The following is an 18,113-nucleotide window of genomic DNA, read 5'->3' as shown; positions in this document are numbered from 1 at the left end:
ACTGTTAGAAGTGCTGGTCATTTATTTGCCATTCCAGTATTTATCTTATGTTTTACTCTTAGTACTTCTTTGCTATCATGAAAACTTTTTCTTAGTTCAATTGTTTTGAAACATTTAATTTTCTGAATATTGCTTAATCTTAATTTTTGTTCTAAGATTTATACTGTGTCTTTTAAATACAATTTATTTAAAAAGACATTGTATGATATCTTCTCCTAGTATTAGAAACTTTAAAAAGTATATTTCCATTTTCTGTTGACTTAAAAAAAAGAGGTTTGTACCTATGTTATTTGCTTATTATTTCTTGCCTATGTCTTGTAATATGAGAAACTACTTTGGCAATAACAACACACAATGTACTAACCATTGTTATTCTCCTAAAATCTTGTTTTGAGATTTTGTACCACTGTTTCTATTTTTTTTTCTTTCTTTAAAATAAAAATAACTGATGTCTCAATAAAAAAAATAAAACATTAAAAAAAAAATAAATTAACCAAACCTGGTGAACAGTTGTTTAACCTGAAATTTCCTTATACTTAAGAGTTCAGATTTAGGACCTATGTAAGTAAGAGTTTATTTTTTATTTTATTTTTTATTTTTGGCAGAACTGGGGATTGAACTCAGACTCTTGCACTTGCCAGGGAAGCGCTTATTCTACTGAGCCATCTCCCTGGCCCCAATAAGAATTTAAATGACTTTGACTTTGACAGAAATTTTGCAAGGCCTGAGGCCCAACCATACCCTAGATCAAATTGGATTAGAATCCCAAACCTTGGGCTTTAGGCCACAACATTGCATTTTAAGCCACAAGATGATTTCTATGTGCAGACAAGTTTGAGAACTGTTGATTGGAACATTAATTTTCAATCCTTTTATTTTTTTGGAAGTAGGTATTGAATTCAGGACCTTGAGCTTGCTAGGAAAGTGCTTATGGTGCAAAGCTATCTCCCTGGCCCTGAATTTCCAATTTCTTATGGCGGTGCTTTTTGTAGCATCTTCTGGGATTCTTCTCTATATTTTTCTGTTTTTGTTCCTTGGCCTCTTTGAAGAGTGATTGTTGTTTCTATATAAAGTCAGTAGGTATGTGCCACCACACCTAGAAATTGTCATTTCTTGAAAAGGAAAAAAAAGGCTTGGGCAGATAGCTCAGTGGCTTGAGCACCTGCCGGGCAAGCACAAGGTCCTGAGTTCCATCCTTGGCACATAAAAAAGTCTTTTCTATGGGATTATTTTAACTTGTGTGTGTGTGTGTGTGTGTGTGTGTGTGTGTGTGTGTGTGTGTGTGTTTTGTTTTGTTTTGTTTTTTTTTCTGCTTTCTCTTTTTAGGTCTTTCTTTCCACTCTACCCTAGAAATGATAGCTTTGACTTCTTAGAGCACTGATAATTCTAAATTGTGAATGGAAATCTCTGAATTAGTTACATTTAATGCAAGCTACAAATTCCATATTAACAATATTATCTTAAGGTCAAGTAGCAATCTTCATCCCCTGGCCATAGACTCATTCATTTATAATCTGTCATTTCTCTAGTGAAAAGAGTGCTTTATTATAAAATTCAAAATTCACTCAAACATGGTGGTATATATCTATAAATCTGGCACTTGGGAGGTTGAGGTAGGGGGATCTCAAGTTTGAGGTCAGCCTGGGCAAACAGAGTCCAAGGTCCCTGTGGGCTTCCATAGCAAAACTGAAAAACAATAAAACCACACAAAGAAACAAACACACAAACAAATAAAAAGCACACCAATTTCTTGGAAGATAACTTTTCCTGTGGGGAGTGGAGTTTTGTTGTTTAGTTATCCTTTTTATTAGAATATATTTGAAGCATATAATAATTACATTAGTGGGGAGTGGTAGTACATACCTATACTCTTAGCTCTAGGGAAACTGAAGCAGGAGGACTGTTGCAAATTTGAAGCCATCTAGGCTACATATTGAGAATTCAAGTCCAGTGTTAACTACATAGCAAGACCTTGTTCCCATGATAATAATAATAATAATAATAATAATAATATTGATAGATAATAATAATGACATTCCCTAGCACTAGTTCTCTCTCAGATCATCAGGCATTAGATTCTAATAAGGAATCATCTACCCAGATCTCTCCCATCGCTATTGGTGTTTGAGGGCCTACAGACTTTCCTCAGGGATTTTTTTCCAGGTTCTTTGTGTCCTGAGCAAAAAAATTGCACAAACACAAAAAAGGTAGAGAGGATTTGCACTCATTAAAGGTAGAAAAAGAAACACACTTTGTAGAGTGAGAGTGGGCCACTGACAGCAGTCCACAGTAGCCTTGAAAGTTAGTGGTGGGTGTCCTTTGTATCCCTGTTGTTCTGCCTTCCATCAGATTTAGGCCATCCTATCAAAAGCATTGGTTGATTTTGTGCCTGATGTAAGTGAGGAACTGAAGAGCACACTTTCTGATTGGTTCCACGTCAGTGTAGGGGAGCTATGTCCTGTGCCTGTGCTCTGGGTCCCTGTGATTGGCAGGCCACCTCCACTTGGTCAGCCCCCTGACCCACTGTAACCTATTTCACCATGCCCAGTTCACAGTGGAGTTTGCATTCTTATGAGAATCTAGTACCCCAGCTGATCTGACAGGAGCTCAGATGATAACTTGAACAATAGGGAACAGCAGTAAATACACATAAAGCTTCTCTTACTCTGGATTGTTTAGCTTCTATTGTTCATCCTTTTTCTGTAAGCCTTACCTTAAGCTTTTTTCTTCTCAATTTGAGAGGAGTTTCTTTTAGTTGACCACACATACTCTGGCTTCTCTTCAGATAGTATAAATCTTTTAATTGACCATATTAAAACATCATGGAAGTTGTTTTAATTCATCCTTCTAGTAAGTCTGTTGATGTTGTTCTCTCTGTTGACAGGCCTTCATTTTTTGGATCAATCTTCGGATCATTTCACGTACCTCGCACGACTCCTTTCCCTATTTTTTTTTTCTCTCTGCCTTCAGTTACTTGTTTAGGTAACGAGGTCCTAACTTCTGTGCCATCATTTCCACCTGCTTAAGAGCACAAGCGTCTTTCCCCCATCAAACAACTATCTTTGTTTAGTGTTTATGTTTTAGTCTCTATAAATATTTGGGGGTAGAAGAGGTGCCAGTGAGGCCTGATGAGAATGTGACTGGAGCAGGGAAGGCCAGGCAGCATCTCGACTAGCTGCCCGGAAATCTGTCCTCTACCAAAGGTCGAAGACACACGCTAGGTGTCCACGTCTAAAGAAGTCTTGAGAGACTGGATAGCTAGCTATGTTTAAGATCCAACAGAACTCAAGTAGGAACCAGAACACCAATTTAATAATTTATTACAATTTTTTAAAACTGCTATGAGAATCTAGAAGTTTAAAAAACCTACATAGTCAGCTCCTGTTTTTCCTGTAGTCCATCTACGTGGGAAATATAAGGAAGGGTTTCCTTGGGTGAGACTAAAGTAAAAAATAAGCACCCGTGCAGGCTAGATAGTGTAAATAATGAAGCCTTCTAGGAGTGAAGTCTGAAAACTTGAAAGGTCAGATCTTGTTTAGAGTTTGCTCAGTTATTTCAATTCACGAAATTATTGCCTCAGTTTGTCAGGCAACTGATTTTTCAGTAAAAGTCGGAATATGAATTTTACATAAATCACTGGTTTGTGGATAAACTTGGTTTAATTCGAACATGTTTTAATTTTATCAAATGCTGATAAAAAAAAGCTGTAGTCCATTGCATGCATTTATAGGCAGTAATGCATTGATATTGACACATTGGTAGTCACAGGAGAGGAGAGAAAGGTCTTGGTCATAGTGGAAAGCCAAGTAATAAATAATGAACAGATGATAGATAATGGAATTCCTTTTTGACAAGCATAGTAGTAGTAGTAATTAATTAAAGCAGGAGTCACCAATAAATTATGTGAAAAGCTGGGTAGCCACAGAATACAGTATTCACGTAGCTTTCAATTTGCTCCCCACTAAGTTTTTATCAGATAAAAAATGTAACTTTAAAGTGAAAGAAAATACCTTAACACAGTGATTTGCAAACCCATTAAAAGGCCAACTCAACATTAGTGCTTTCTGATGGGAGGTACTGAGAGAAAAACCTCATGATGGCCTTTCTACCCAAAATACATAAATGTAGATAATCCTGAAGAAATATCTGACAAATTCAAATTGAAGATTATTCTGTATATCAAGTGATGTGTACTATTCAAATTTCACTGTCACATGAGGCCAAAGAACTGTCCCAGATGAAAAGAAGTTAGAGACATCGACAGTAAATTAAGACTCAAATGGGAATTTTTATTGTTGTAAAGGATGTTACTAGTCAGGTGTGGGGGTGCCTCCTGGCAATCCCAGCACTCTGGGCCACTGAGGCAGGAGAATTGCAGGTATCCACCCAGCCTGGGCAGTTTGGTTACACCCCATCTCAAAACAAAAGGACTGGAGATGTAGTTAAGTTTGAAGATCCTACTTTCAATTCCCAAGACAAAACAAACATGTGTGGAATAGCTGGTAGCAAAAACCAATGTTAATCTCTTAATTTTGTTAATTTTACTGCGACTAAATAAGACATACACACTGAAGCATGTAAAGGTAAGGAGGTTCTATGTCTGTAATTTATGATCAAACATTTCATAACAGAGTGAGAAGATGTAGCATATGTAAAAAGCTAACATGTTAACATTTTAATGAAAAGTATACACAAATTCTTTGTACTGTTATTGCATTTTTTTTTTTTTTGCCTGCCTGGAATTATTTCAAAATGTAAATTTGGAAATAAGAATGGGTCTCTTCAGGGTAGTGTGACAGGACGCACAAAGACCTGGTAGCTGCGTCTTCTCTTCTTGCTCTCTTCTGTAGACATACAAACAGTTTTTGGTGCCACTGTTTTATATATTGAGAGGTCCTGACTAGAGTTGCGCTCTGGTCACATGATTAAAATAAACTCATCGTCCTCAGTTATTTAGTGCTCTTGCTGCTGCTTCTTAGGGCTAATTTTACAGCTTACATTTGTGAGGGCAATTCTCTTTATCACACTTAGGAAATGTCTCTAACTATCAACTTTACCCTTCTTGTAAATAAATTCATGGCAGGCTCTGCCATAATTGAACTGATTCAGTATCTAACACTGAGCTCTACAGAAGTCGAAAACCTTCATTTCTTGGTTTTGTTGTCCCTGGCCTACTGCCAGGTAATGTAGGGCTTCTCCTTCAGGCCCATTTACTGCAGTCATGTTAGTAATTATACACTGTGCTGAGAGAAATGCTTTTAGTGACACACTAGTGTACAGTTCAGCGAGTGCTCCTGAACTATAATGAACATTTCCATTTTAATGAGGTTTGTCTGAATTGCTGCAGTCTTTGCAATTTATCTAAAATGGTACCTGCATTAGCAATCCAGCCAGACCCATGTTAGGGATCTATGGGAGAGAATTTATTTCCATGTTAATTCTTCTCCGTAGAAGGAAAAAGTTGCTTGATAGGCTGCTTTAATAACAGAGGAAGCAGCAAATTGATTTTTTGACAGGACTGCTGTGGAGAATGATGAGGAGTGGGTGGAATTAACTGAGCAAAAATGAGAACTAAAAGATAATAGTCCAGGATAAGCCAGGATTGTGATAATAAGGTTTGGATATAAATTAAAATATCAGAAACTATTTTTATAAATAAAATGTAGCAGAGGTCAGAAATCACCATGTGCAACATAGGACTTGAATCTAAGGATTTGGACAGGTAGTTGCTTTCAAACTAGAAGATTAATGAGACATTAAGATGGTAAAAAGAAGCAAAGAAAACAGGTGGAAAAGCTGTGATGTGGTTTGGAGTATAGTTGGGAGGCCCAGTCAAGAACAGCTGTAGAGATCTTAGAAGGTAGGCAGATATAAAGCATCTAAGGGGACCTGGAGAGACTTGTCCCAGGTTCTCCCCCACACTGTCACAGGGTGTAGCTGAGCTGTGGCTGCTTCTCTTGCTGGCAGCAGGAGCCTTTGTGAGCCCTATTTAGCCCTCCCACTGTCTTTGGAGCCTTATTCACCAATCCCCCGACCCCCTACCATCAATGCTAATTCCAGGTGAACACTGGGAGCTTAAAAAATGTCAAAATGAAGGAACAAAAGGCAATTTCAGACCTCCAGTCCACCCAGAAGAGTATATGGAGAAAAGGTCATAGAATTTGAAGGTCATACACCTGAAATTTCTGAAATGATAGCCACTGAAGTGAAGAAACAATTCCATTAGGCTATAGGAGAAATCAGAACAGAAATAATCTTCCAAGTTAAAAAAAAAACAATGACAACAATCATGAGCAAATTGCTCAGCACACCTAAAGAAGACTTAGATAAAAAACTAGAGGAGAATAGGAAAATGATGGAAATATTGAATGACCAATGCAGGAAAGAATTAGAATTCATGAAACAAATTCAAACAGGTATCTGGGTAGTTAAGAATTCCATTGAAAGCTGCAAAACCACTTGAATGAAACTGAAGATAGAATTTCAGACCTTGAAGATAGCATTACAGCTAGTGAACATGAAAGGAAAGATCTCTTAAAAATAACAAGAAACCAAGAAATAACAATGCAACTACTGCAAGACAATGCAAAGACAAACAATATGAGGTGCATAGGCATCAACAGAACAATGGAAGTCAACACAAATGACTCTCTTTACAGCCCTTTACATGAGAAGACTTACTTCCAGAGTAGTAGCAGAACATTTTCCAAGCATGGGAAAATAATCTGACAGGTAGGTAAGTGAGACATATAGAATAACAATTAGCCATAATCAGAATAAATCTATACCCAGAAACATAATAATCAAGAGCCTAGAAATTGAACATAAGAACAGAATATTAAAAGTTGTTAGACAGAAGAAACAGATCACCTATAAATTTCTCAACACAGACCATTAAATCAATAAGAGCTTGGAATGAGATATTTCAGGTCTAGAAAGAAAACAATTTCTAACCCAGATTGCTGTATTCTGCAAAACTGTCAAATTTAATAGCAAGATAAAATACTTCCATGACAAAGAACAACTGAAAAAATTTATGACCACCAAATGAACCCTACAAAGAGTACTGACAGATATTTTAGAAAGAGACAAAAATGACCACAACTTAAAGAACAAAAACAGAAAAGCCACCAAACAGAGCAAGCAATTAAGCAGAGGGGAAAAGTAGGGATCTTATAGTAGAAAAATAATATGACAAAGATAAGCCAATACATATCAACTGTTTATAGTTTACAGCAATGTAAATGGCTTCAATTCATTAATCAAAAGAAGATGACTGGAAGAACAGATCAAGAAAACAAAATCCAGTAATATGCTGTATACAAGAAACACATTTAACTCAAACAGAAATTCAAAGGATGGAAAAACAATAGTTCATGTGACAGGATCCCAGATAAAAGCTGTTCTGGTTACTGACAACATGCACTTCAAACCAAGAGTAATAAAAAAGATAAAAAGGTCACTACATACTTGTTAGGGGAAAACTGAAAGAGAAAGCGATAACAATCATAATTATATATGAACCCAATGTAGAGGCATCCAATTACATAAGACAAATTTTATCAAGCATGCAAAATCAAATGAGCAATAACACAATTATAATGGGGGACTTTATTCCCCACTGTCACAAAGTGTTAGATCAACGAGGCAAAAATTAGCAGAGAAATAACAGAACTAAATCAAACTTGTGAAGAAATGGACTTTGTTGTCCTTTACAGAGTGTTCCAACCAAATATGCCAGAATACATGCTCTTCTTGGCTGTACATGGGACATACTCTAGTATAGACCATATATCAGCACAAAGAGCATACTTAAATAAATGCAAAGGAATTAAAATTATCCCATGCATATTATCTCATCATAGTGAAATGAAACTGGAAATTATTGACAAAAGAAACAGCAAAAACTCCATAAACACATAGAAATTAAATAACACCCTCCAGAACAATCAATGGGTCACAGATGAAATTAAATGAGAAATTAAACAATATTTACAATAAAAAAATGCAGATACAACTTACCAGAACCTATGGGATGCAATGAAAGCTGTCTTAGGAGGGAAATATATAATGATAAATTTGCACAACAGATAAATAGAGCAAGCCCAAATAAACAAACTTATGCTACACCTTAAACTCTTAGAAAAAGAAGAGCAAGCCAAGCCCAAAGCCCAAAGAAGGAAAGAAATGATAAAGATCAGAACAGAAATAAATGCATTGGAGACAAAGAAAATAATAAAAAAAATTAATGAATCAAAGAGTTGGTTTTTTGAAAGAATAAATAAAATTGATAAACCCCTAGCTAACCTTCTGAAAGAAAGAAAGAAAGAAGGAAGGAAAGTAAGCAAGCAAAATTTAAATTCATACAATATGGAATGAAAAGGGTGAAATCACTACAGACCCTATGGAAAGTCAGAAGATCATCAGCATCGATTTACTATCACAGGATGGAAATAGCAGGAAGAAATGGACAGATTCCTAGATATATATGAATTACCAAAGCTGAATCAAGAAAATATAAAAATTTTAAATACCCAATATCAATCAATGAAATTAAAAATGTGATAAAAAGAAGTTACCAACAAAGAAAAGCTCAGGTCCTGATGGATTCACAGTTAAATTATACAAGAAACTTAGAAAAGGGGCCTGGGAGATGGCACAGTAGAATAAGTGCTTCCTTGGCAAGTGCAAGGGCCTGAGATCAATCCCCGGTTCTGCCAAAAAGAAAAAAAAAGAAACATAGAGAAGATTTAATGCCAATTTTTCTGAAATTGTTCAATGAGTGTGAAAGGGAAACAATTCTCTGAAACTCATCCCTGGAGGCAAGTATTACTTGATACCAAAATCAGAGAAAAACTCAACAAAAAAGGAGAATTACAGGCTAATCTCTCTAATGAACATAGTTGCAAACATCCTCAATAAAATGCTAGCAAAAAGAATACAGCAAATCATCAAGAAGAGTATAAATTATGGCCAAGTGGGATTCATTCCAAGAATGCAGGGATGGTTCAGTATATGTAAATCCACAAATGTAATACATCACATCAACAGAACCAAAGACAAAAACTACATGATCATCTCAATAGATGCAGAAGAAACTTTTGACAAATTCAACACTCATTCATGATAAAAACTCTGCATAAAATTGGAATAGATGGTCTTTACTTCAACCTGATAAAAAGCCATCGATGACAAACTAACAGCCAATATCATACTAAATAGACAAAAAATGAAAGCCTTAACATTAAAATGAATAAGACAAGGATGTCCATTGTCACCACTCCTATTCAACATAGTTTTAGAAACATTAGACAAGAGAGAAATGAAAGAAAAGGAAAATAAATAGGAAAAGAAGTGAAATTATTATTTGTAGGTACATAGAAGACTTCCAAAACTTCATCAAGATAATTGTAGATTTAATAACAAAATTCAACGCTGAGAAATCAATCAATGCATTTCTATATAAAAACAATGAATGAGTCAAGAAAGAAATTAGGGAAACCATGGTTTTTACAATAAACAAAGAATGAAATACTTAGGAATAAATCTCACAAAGGAAGTCAAACATCTACACAGTGAAAATTATAGTACTCTGAAATAAGATATCAAAGAGGATTTCAGCAAATGGAAAGATAGTCCTTGTTCCTGGATAGGAAGAACCAACATTGTGAAACTGGCTATACTTCCAAAACTGTTATACATATTCAGAGCAATCCCAATTAAAATGCCATTACTATACATCATAGATCTAGAGAAATTCATCTGGGATCAGAAGAGACCTACAATATCAAAAGTAGTCCTGGGCAACAAAGGAAAGACAGGAGGCATCACAGTCTCTGACTTGAGATTATACTATGAAACTAATGTGATTAAATCAGCATGGTACTGGCACAAAAAGAGACCTAAGGATCAATGGAACAGATTAGAAGATGCAGACATAACTACAAACACACTAAGCCACCTTATTTTTGACAAAGGGGCCAAATATGTTCACTGGAAGAAATACAGTCTATTTAATAAAAGGTGCTGGAAAAACTGGCTTCTTTCTACATGTGAAAGATTAAAATTAGACCCATGTCTGTCACTATACACAAAACTACAGCCAAAATGCATCAAAGATTTAAATATTAAAGCCAAAACACTAAATCTTATGGAGGAAAAAGTAGGTAGAAATTTTAAATACATAGGGGTAGGTAGAGAGTTTGTGAGCAAAAACCAAACTGCACAGGAACTACTTCAAAGAATCACAGCTCGGATCTCATCTTTTTGAAAAGTTTTGCGCAGCAAAAGAAATCAGCAATAGAGTAAAGGAGAGCCTAAAAATTTGGGAAAAAATTATAGCTGACTGTTCTTTGGACAAAGAACTTCTATCTAGAATATATAAGGAATTAAAAAAATATCAGGTCCTCCAAATTCAAAGACACTATACAAAAATGGGCATCTGAGATGAATATATATTTCACAAATGAAATAAAAATGGCAAATAAATATATGAAAAAATGTTCAACATTATTGGTCATTTGAGAAATGCAAATTAAAATGACACAGAGATTCCATCTCATCCCAGAAAGAATGGCTATCATCAAGAAATCAACCAATAATAAATGCTAGAGAGGTTGTGGGGGAAAAGGAATACTTCTCCTCTGTTGTTGGGAATGCAGATTGGTACAACCACTATGCAAATCAATGTGGAGAGTCCTCAAAAACCTAGGATTGGGAACTCCATTCAACCCAGTCATTCTCTTTCTAGGTATTTTTCAGAAAGAACTGAAATCATCATGCCAAAGTGATTTATGTGTGCCCATGTTTATAGCAGTGCAATTTTTCTTAGCTAAATCTTGGAAACAATGCAAATATCCATCAACTGAGGAATAAAAGGAAAAGGTGTGGTATTTTTACACAGTGGCATCTTACGCAGCTATTAAAAAGATGCACTCTTGTATTTTTTCTGTTTTTTAAAAATGTGTATCATTTCTAATGTCACCTATTATTTTATATTCTCTTTAAAATAAATTTAAAAAGTAAAAAAGAACAAGGGAAAAATTTCAAGGTTTATGGAAAGGAAGACTTAATGTTTTAACTGTTTGATTGATCTTGCATCCCTATATTTGGTTATATGAGGAACAAATTTGGTGAGAATGATATGTAATGTAATAACCATTGTTAATTTCCCATCTTTGTTTTGAAATTCTGTACCACTTTTATTGTCTTATATTGCTTTGTTTTTGTCTTTGTTCTTATTAGTTTTTGTTTCTGTTTCCTCTTGAAATAAAATAAAAATAATGATTTCAATGCTTTTATAGGTAAACAGATGGAACTAGAGACCATACTGGTAAGTGAAATAAATCAGACTGGATTGTGCAAACGTATTGTCTTGCTAGTGTAAGAACCTGAAAGAGTAAATAAAAATCTCAAAGGTACAATACATACTGTGAAAGGGAAAGAATCTGTATAGTGGGAAGGAAAAACAGAGATGAGGAAAAGGACAAAAGACATAAGGGAAAAATATCTATATCTATATCTATATCTATCTATCTATCTATCTATCTATCTATCTATCTATCTATCTATCTATCTATATACAGGATAGCTTGGATAATTGTACTGCTCATTTCTGCTGGTCTACTGAAAGGAGTCATTAATGCTTACATTTTTTTTTCCTTTTTTTCCTCCCAATTTTGCATGTTTTTATCTGGTAATTTGAAGATAATGTTATGTAATGCATCAACCATTGTTGAATTTCTATTATTTTGTTTGGTAAATTCGGTATTGTTTCTAAGGTTGTTTTTCTTTTTTTTATTTTTCCATCACCATTTTGTATTCTTTTTAAAACAAAAACACAATAGCAGTAATTAGGAGGGAGGGGAGATGGGGAGGGATAGAAGGGGAAAAGCTTTGTAACAACAGGGTTTTCTGAGAAACAGGTAGTCTGAGATAGTTTCCAAATTTGATGTGAACAACAGTCACTGATAAGAAACAATGCCTACAACTAGCAAATATCTACAATTTATTTGATCATGAAAGAGCTCAGAAAAGAGAAGTGGAACAGGTCTTCTTTAATTCATGGTAGGGGCAGAGTCTGCTTGCTTTCTCTTTTTCTCATAAAAAGGAAAGCTTTTTCTTACTGGCTTTTAAAGAAATACATGAGCAGTGGCTCTGTTAGAGAAGAAGAAAAACCAGGCTGAATTCCTTGAGCCAAGCCGACAGAGAATTACAGTCATTTTTGCTCTAGGAAAATAATGTTTCTTTTGTTTCTGCAGAGACCCCTGCTCAGCAGCCAATGGCAGTTTTAAGAAGGCTGCTGATCACTGGTCCTGCTGCTTTAGAACATTGGTCTGGTTTTAGATTTGGGCTTTGATTTTATCCGCAAATTTGTTTGTCTTCCTTCCCATTATCAAACGTATAAACCAACCTGCATGTGTGCCTCCTTATCTACTTTTTGCACTTCATTTATTTTCTTGGTCCTGGGGATTGAACCTGACACCTCATGAATGCTAACCACACAGTTTATTATTATTAAGCTACACATCCAGCCCCCATTTCATGTTAATAAAGAGGCAGCGTCCTTATGTTAAAAGCGATTCTCTGCGTTAAAGTTATGAACTACATTAATTGCACCAGTCTACACTCCCACCAACAGTGGAGAAAGGTTTGTTTTTCCCCACAGCCCCACTTGCATTTTTTATTGGTTTATTTATTTATTTATTTATTTATTTATTTATTTAGTAAAGGGTCTTAATACACAGCTCAGACTTGTAGTGATCCTCCTGTCTTCAGCCTCCCTAGTGTGCAGCACCACGCCTGGACTCCATCACCGGCTCAGCGTGTCCTCTCTCTGAGGTGAAATGGAATCTCAGTGTTGTTTTAATTTGCATTTCTCAAATGACTAATGATCTTGAACATTTTTTTCGTGTATTTATGTGCCATTTGTATTTCTTCATTTGTGAGGTGTATATTTATCTCAGATGCCCATTTTTGGATTGTGTCTTTGAATTTCAAGGACCTGAGTTTTTAAAAAAATTCCTTATATGTTCTGACAAAGTACTTTGTCTGAGGGACTGTCAGCTATAATTTTACCTCAATTCATGAGTTTTCTTTTTACTCTGTTGGTGATTGCTTTTGATGTGCAGAAACTTTTTAAAAAGATGAGATCTAAGTTGTGATTCTTGAAGTATTTCCTGTGCAGTTTGGTTTTTGCTTACAAACTCTCTACCTACCCCTATGTCTTTAAGATTTATACCTACTTTCCCCTCCATAAGATTTAGTGTTTCTATTTTAATATTTAAATCCTTGATCTATTTTGTCTATAGTTTAGTGCATGATGATAGACATGGATCTAATTTTCACCTTCAGCGTGTGGAAAGCCAGTTTTTCCAGCACCTTTATTAAAGAGGCTATGTTTCTTGCATTCCTAGAATCCATTTCATTACCAAATCCCATCTCCAAAGTTGACATCAGATCCTGCTCCTTCTCTGAATGTCCATTCACTACCTTGACCTCTTTCAGGCTACAAGGATATGATCTACCACTGTTCCCTCTGCTTTTGCTATTGTCATTGCCCCCTCCTAGCATCTCTAGTTCACCTGTCACTGCATGTGAGTTATGTTTAAAGTATAAATCTGGCATGTTTTCTCTTGTCTAAAAACTTTCACTATCTTCTCAATGAATTCAGAATGAAAACCAATGTTCTCATCATACCAGTATTTCAAAATAACTTGATAGAAATTAACAATAGTTATTATATTTCACGTTGTTATCTTCAAAGTAGTTGCTCAGATGATCAGTTATGGGTATGTTAAGATTGGTCAAACAATCTAAACACTAAGTGTTCCTTTCAATGAACTAATAGAAATTAGTAGGACAATTATTTTAGCACCTATCTATCTATCTATCTATTATCTATCTATCTATCTATCTATCTATCTATCTATCTATCTATCTATCTATCTATCTAATCTTCCTTCTTTTCTCCTTTCCCTGATCCCATCCCAACAGTTCTTCTTTCTTTTTGAGCAGTTTCTTTCCCTTTCCAAATGACTATTGTACGTTTTGGAACTTATTTACTTTTTCAGTTTTTGTCTTAGGAAGTGGTTACCTGTGGTCAATGCATTTTGATTTTTTTACTCTCCTCTCCTCCGCCCTTTGATCCCCATTTCTAGTTTCCATTTTATTGTTGTTGTTGTTATTATTATTATTATTAGTATTTGTAACATAAAAGATTACATTCATGGTGTGTAGTTGAAGCATGTACATGATGTGTCTTGAACCATTTTATGATTCTTTCCTAGACTGTTTAGTTCTTGTTACTATGATTTTTGTCTGTCTTGATGATGAAGACATGAAAGAGCATCTAGTGCAGAATAGGAGACAAGGAACATCCTAATTAACAGTGAAACCATGTAGTCTGAGTTTGAATCATGAATATGTTCCCCGGGGTGTTATTTAACTTCTAAAACCTCAGTTTCCTATTTTATAATATGTGGGCAACAATATAAAGCTCCCATTGTTGGTATAAGAAGTAAACATGGGGCCAAGGAGATAGTTCAGTAGAATAAGTGCTTACCTGGCAAGTGCAAGGGCCTGAGTTCAATCCCTGCGACCAGCCCCCCCCCAAAAAAAAAAAAAGTGAAACATAAAAGAAGTAAATAAAGCTGCAGATATAGAGTCATTGGCAAATAGCCTGGTACATCGTGTATAGTTCACAACTGCTACATAATTTTATTGTTCACTTTTTCCTGAACAGCTAATATGGTTCTCGGAACACAGTAGGTATGTAAATGTTTGTTCAATGACTAAATAAATAAAATTAAACTGATAAGAACAGATATAACACTTGATCCTATTCAAATAGCCGAGAAGTGATTAAATAAATGAATAAACTGTGGGCTTCATTTTACTCATACAATAAAGCAAGATACATTTAAAGTTATTAAAATAGTGCTTAATACATTAATCTTTGTATCAATCCTTGATACAAGGATTCTAATTAATGCTTAAAGATGGTGCCACTTGATTGTCATGATTAAGAAACAGTCATCTCTTTTCTAAAAAAATTATGACTTTTAATTGTTAATTGGGACAATCCATCCAATGTAAGGAGGGACATCATTCTTGTAATTGTCCCCCTATTTTCTTTCCCCTTTCTTTTTCTCTTTTCCTCTTCTCTTTTCTTTTCATTCAATCCTCCTCCCCTCCTGTAATCTTGAGAATTGAACCCAGAGCCTTTTCCTTGAGCTACATTCCCAGACCTTCTCCCCTTTTCCTGAGGCAGGGTCTTGCTAAGTTGCCCAGTTGCCCAGGTATCTAGGCTGGGCTGGCATTCTCTGGTCTCAGCATCTAAGAGCACCACATTTTTCTTTCATTTTAGCAACCCATCCGGTGAATCCCACCTCCCTGCAATGCTCATCCCACTCTTCTAAATCTAATAATTTCCAAATTTATGGTTTTACCTTTGACTTCCTTCTGCAACTTCATGAATACTGGCTACTTGATTTTTCCACTCAAATATCTAATAGATATCTCAAATTTAATATGTTCAAAACTACTCTTGATTTCACCCTGTTTTTGCTCCCCCATTCTTACCTTCTCCAAAATTTCCTCATTTCAAAAATGGTGACTCCTTTTTCATGCCAAGACTAAAAATCTTACCCTCATCTTTTGTTTTGTACTCCTTGGTTTACAAATCTGGCAGATCTGCCTAGAAAATATATTACAAATACAACTACTTCTTATTGGGTCAACTATTTTCCCTTTTCTTCAAGTCAGGATCTCCTTCCAATTCCATTACTGATTGCAATAGCTGGTTTTTCTTTTCCGATTCTCCATCGGCTCATTTGGATCTTGCATTCTTTCTCACTTCTTCACAGGAAATTCCCTTGTCAAGGTGATAGCTAACGACTTCCACGTTGTCTGCAGGGTGCCTAAGTCTGCATCCTCCAGTGATGTCTCACACAGCTGCTTGTTATCCTCTTAAATGGCACACTATTCTTGTCCTCAAAACCATTGAATGATTTTCTACTGTTTCCCAAACAGTAGAAACAAAACTACTTATTCTGGCTTTAAAGGTTTTACATAATCTTTCTGATACCCCACCACCCTAGCATCTTTCTAAACCATCTCCTCGATTCCCTCTTTTCTGTCTGCACTCCAGTCACACCAACCAATTTGCTATGTATAGAACAATCCAAGGGTTGTCCTGCCTAATGGTCTTGGCATCTGTTATTCCCCTGTGTGAAGAACTTTTCCTCTAGATTTATTTATACTTTCCATTCCGTTACATGCTTCTTGTCTCCAGTGGCTACTTTGTTGAAAGACTTTCCTTAACCACCCAATAAAATACTGTACTCTCCCTCATCACCCTCTCTGTCACCTTAGTCCATTTTTCCTCATTGTATTGATCATCTGCCATATGATTTGTTTATTATCTCCAGCTCTACTAGTTTGTAAATTTCATGAGAGGACTTCCTTTTATTCTGCAGTTTATTCCTTTAACTTAAAATGGTAGACATTGAAAATATTTGTTAATCACTAAATGGCTTAACAAATGTTTTGGAGATCTAATGTCTTTTAAGTTTTCCTTTTTTTTTTTTTTTTTTTTTTTTTTTTGCAGAACTGAGGATTGAACTCAAGCCTTTGCACTTGCCAGGGAAGCACTTATTCCACTGAGCCATCTCCTTGGCTCCAGAGTTTTCCTTCTTAAGTGAAACTTTTGCTTATTAATAGTAACCTGATAAAATGCCTAAGTCTCCATTTGCTGGACTGATTTGTACTGTGGATAAGAAAAAAGTGTTGAGATTTTTGGTCTTTCTCATCTGAATAGTTGACTGTTCTCTTTATTTTTGCATGTACTTAGCTCTATCTACTGGCAAAATTAAACCTTTTTAAAACTTTATTTTCATTATTTAGGGATGGAGCTATATCCTTAATCTTTTTTAATTTTTACTTTGAGACAGGGACTCTCTCATTTTCTCAGGCTGGATTCAAACTTGTGATTCTCTTTCCTCAGCCATGAAGAATCTGGATTACAGGTTTAGGCCAACAGAAGTATCTTGAACCTTATTTTTTAAATGCATTCTGTTTTTTTTCTTTGGTGCAGGGTCTTGCTATGCAGCTTGGACTCCTAGGGATTCTCCTGTCTCAGCCTCCCTTACACTGCGATTACAGGTGCACCTCCATGCCCAGTTTTGGTGGCTGGTACAGCATGCCGGCAGGGGCCCGGGGCTTCTGGGCTCAGCATGGCATGTGGTATGGGGAATCAAAACCTGATCCTTGTGCTTGGCAGGCAGATGCATAGACCACCGAGTCATCTTTCTAGCCCATCTTGAACCTTATTTATAAAAGATTTTTATCCATTTCTAAACCCTTCTGCACATTGCAATGCATCCAGAATCTTAAAAGATGACTCATTAATGCCTCCAAATGCTCCCAGGCCCTCTATTCTTGGCTCCTCCCAATCACCTAATCATTGACTGTTTCAAGTGGGTATGGGGAGGAAAATCTTGTTTCAAGGCAGGGCTCATGGAGATTAAGAAGTAATAAATGTGCCTTTTGGCTTCTTGTCCTCCCAGAGAAATAGTGTAGCTTGCTTGTTAATCTTCTACTTGGTAGGCTACCAGATGTAGTCTGGTTTCCATTTGAAGATTAGCTGTTCTTACTTTGTGATGATTAGAATATCTGCTGAGGGAGGGCAGCACCCTTCCCAGGAATGGAACAAAACTATAAAATACAATCTTTCCCAAATGACTTTTATCCTAAAACCAAGGCATATTTGTAATTTACATGTGCAATCATGATGAAAAAGCAAAGCAAAACTAATTTTAATCTGAACTATTTCTTCCTTTTTTGTTATTTTTTAAAAAATATTAATAGATTGCAAATTGAAAATGCATTATTTACAAACATAACTGAATATAACAATAAAAGCTGTCCAAAATAAAAATGAAGAAAGAATTTATAGATCTGTCATAATAATTCACTGTGTCAAAACCAAGAAACTTATATTCATATAATTAGAATTCTCAAAGTAGAAAGGAGTAGGCAATAACTATTTAAAAATTTAAAATTTCTGAAATTAGTTCAACTTATAATACCACATTTCCAAGAAAAATGAACCT

The sequence above is a fragment of the Octodon degus genome, unplaced genomic scaffold (genome assembly GCF_000260255.1).
Source record: "Octodon degus isolate 3935 unplaced genomic scaffold, OctDeg1.0 scaffold00009, whole genome shotgun sequence".
Lineage (NCBI taxonomy): Eukaryota > Metazoa > Chordata > Mammalia > Rodentia > Octodontidae > Octodon > Octodon degus.
Note: the sequence above shows the minus strand (reverse complement) of the source record.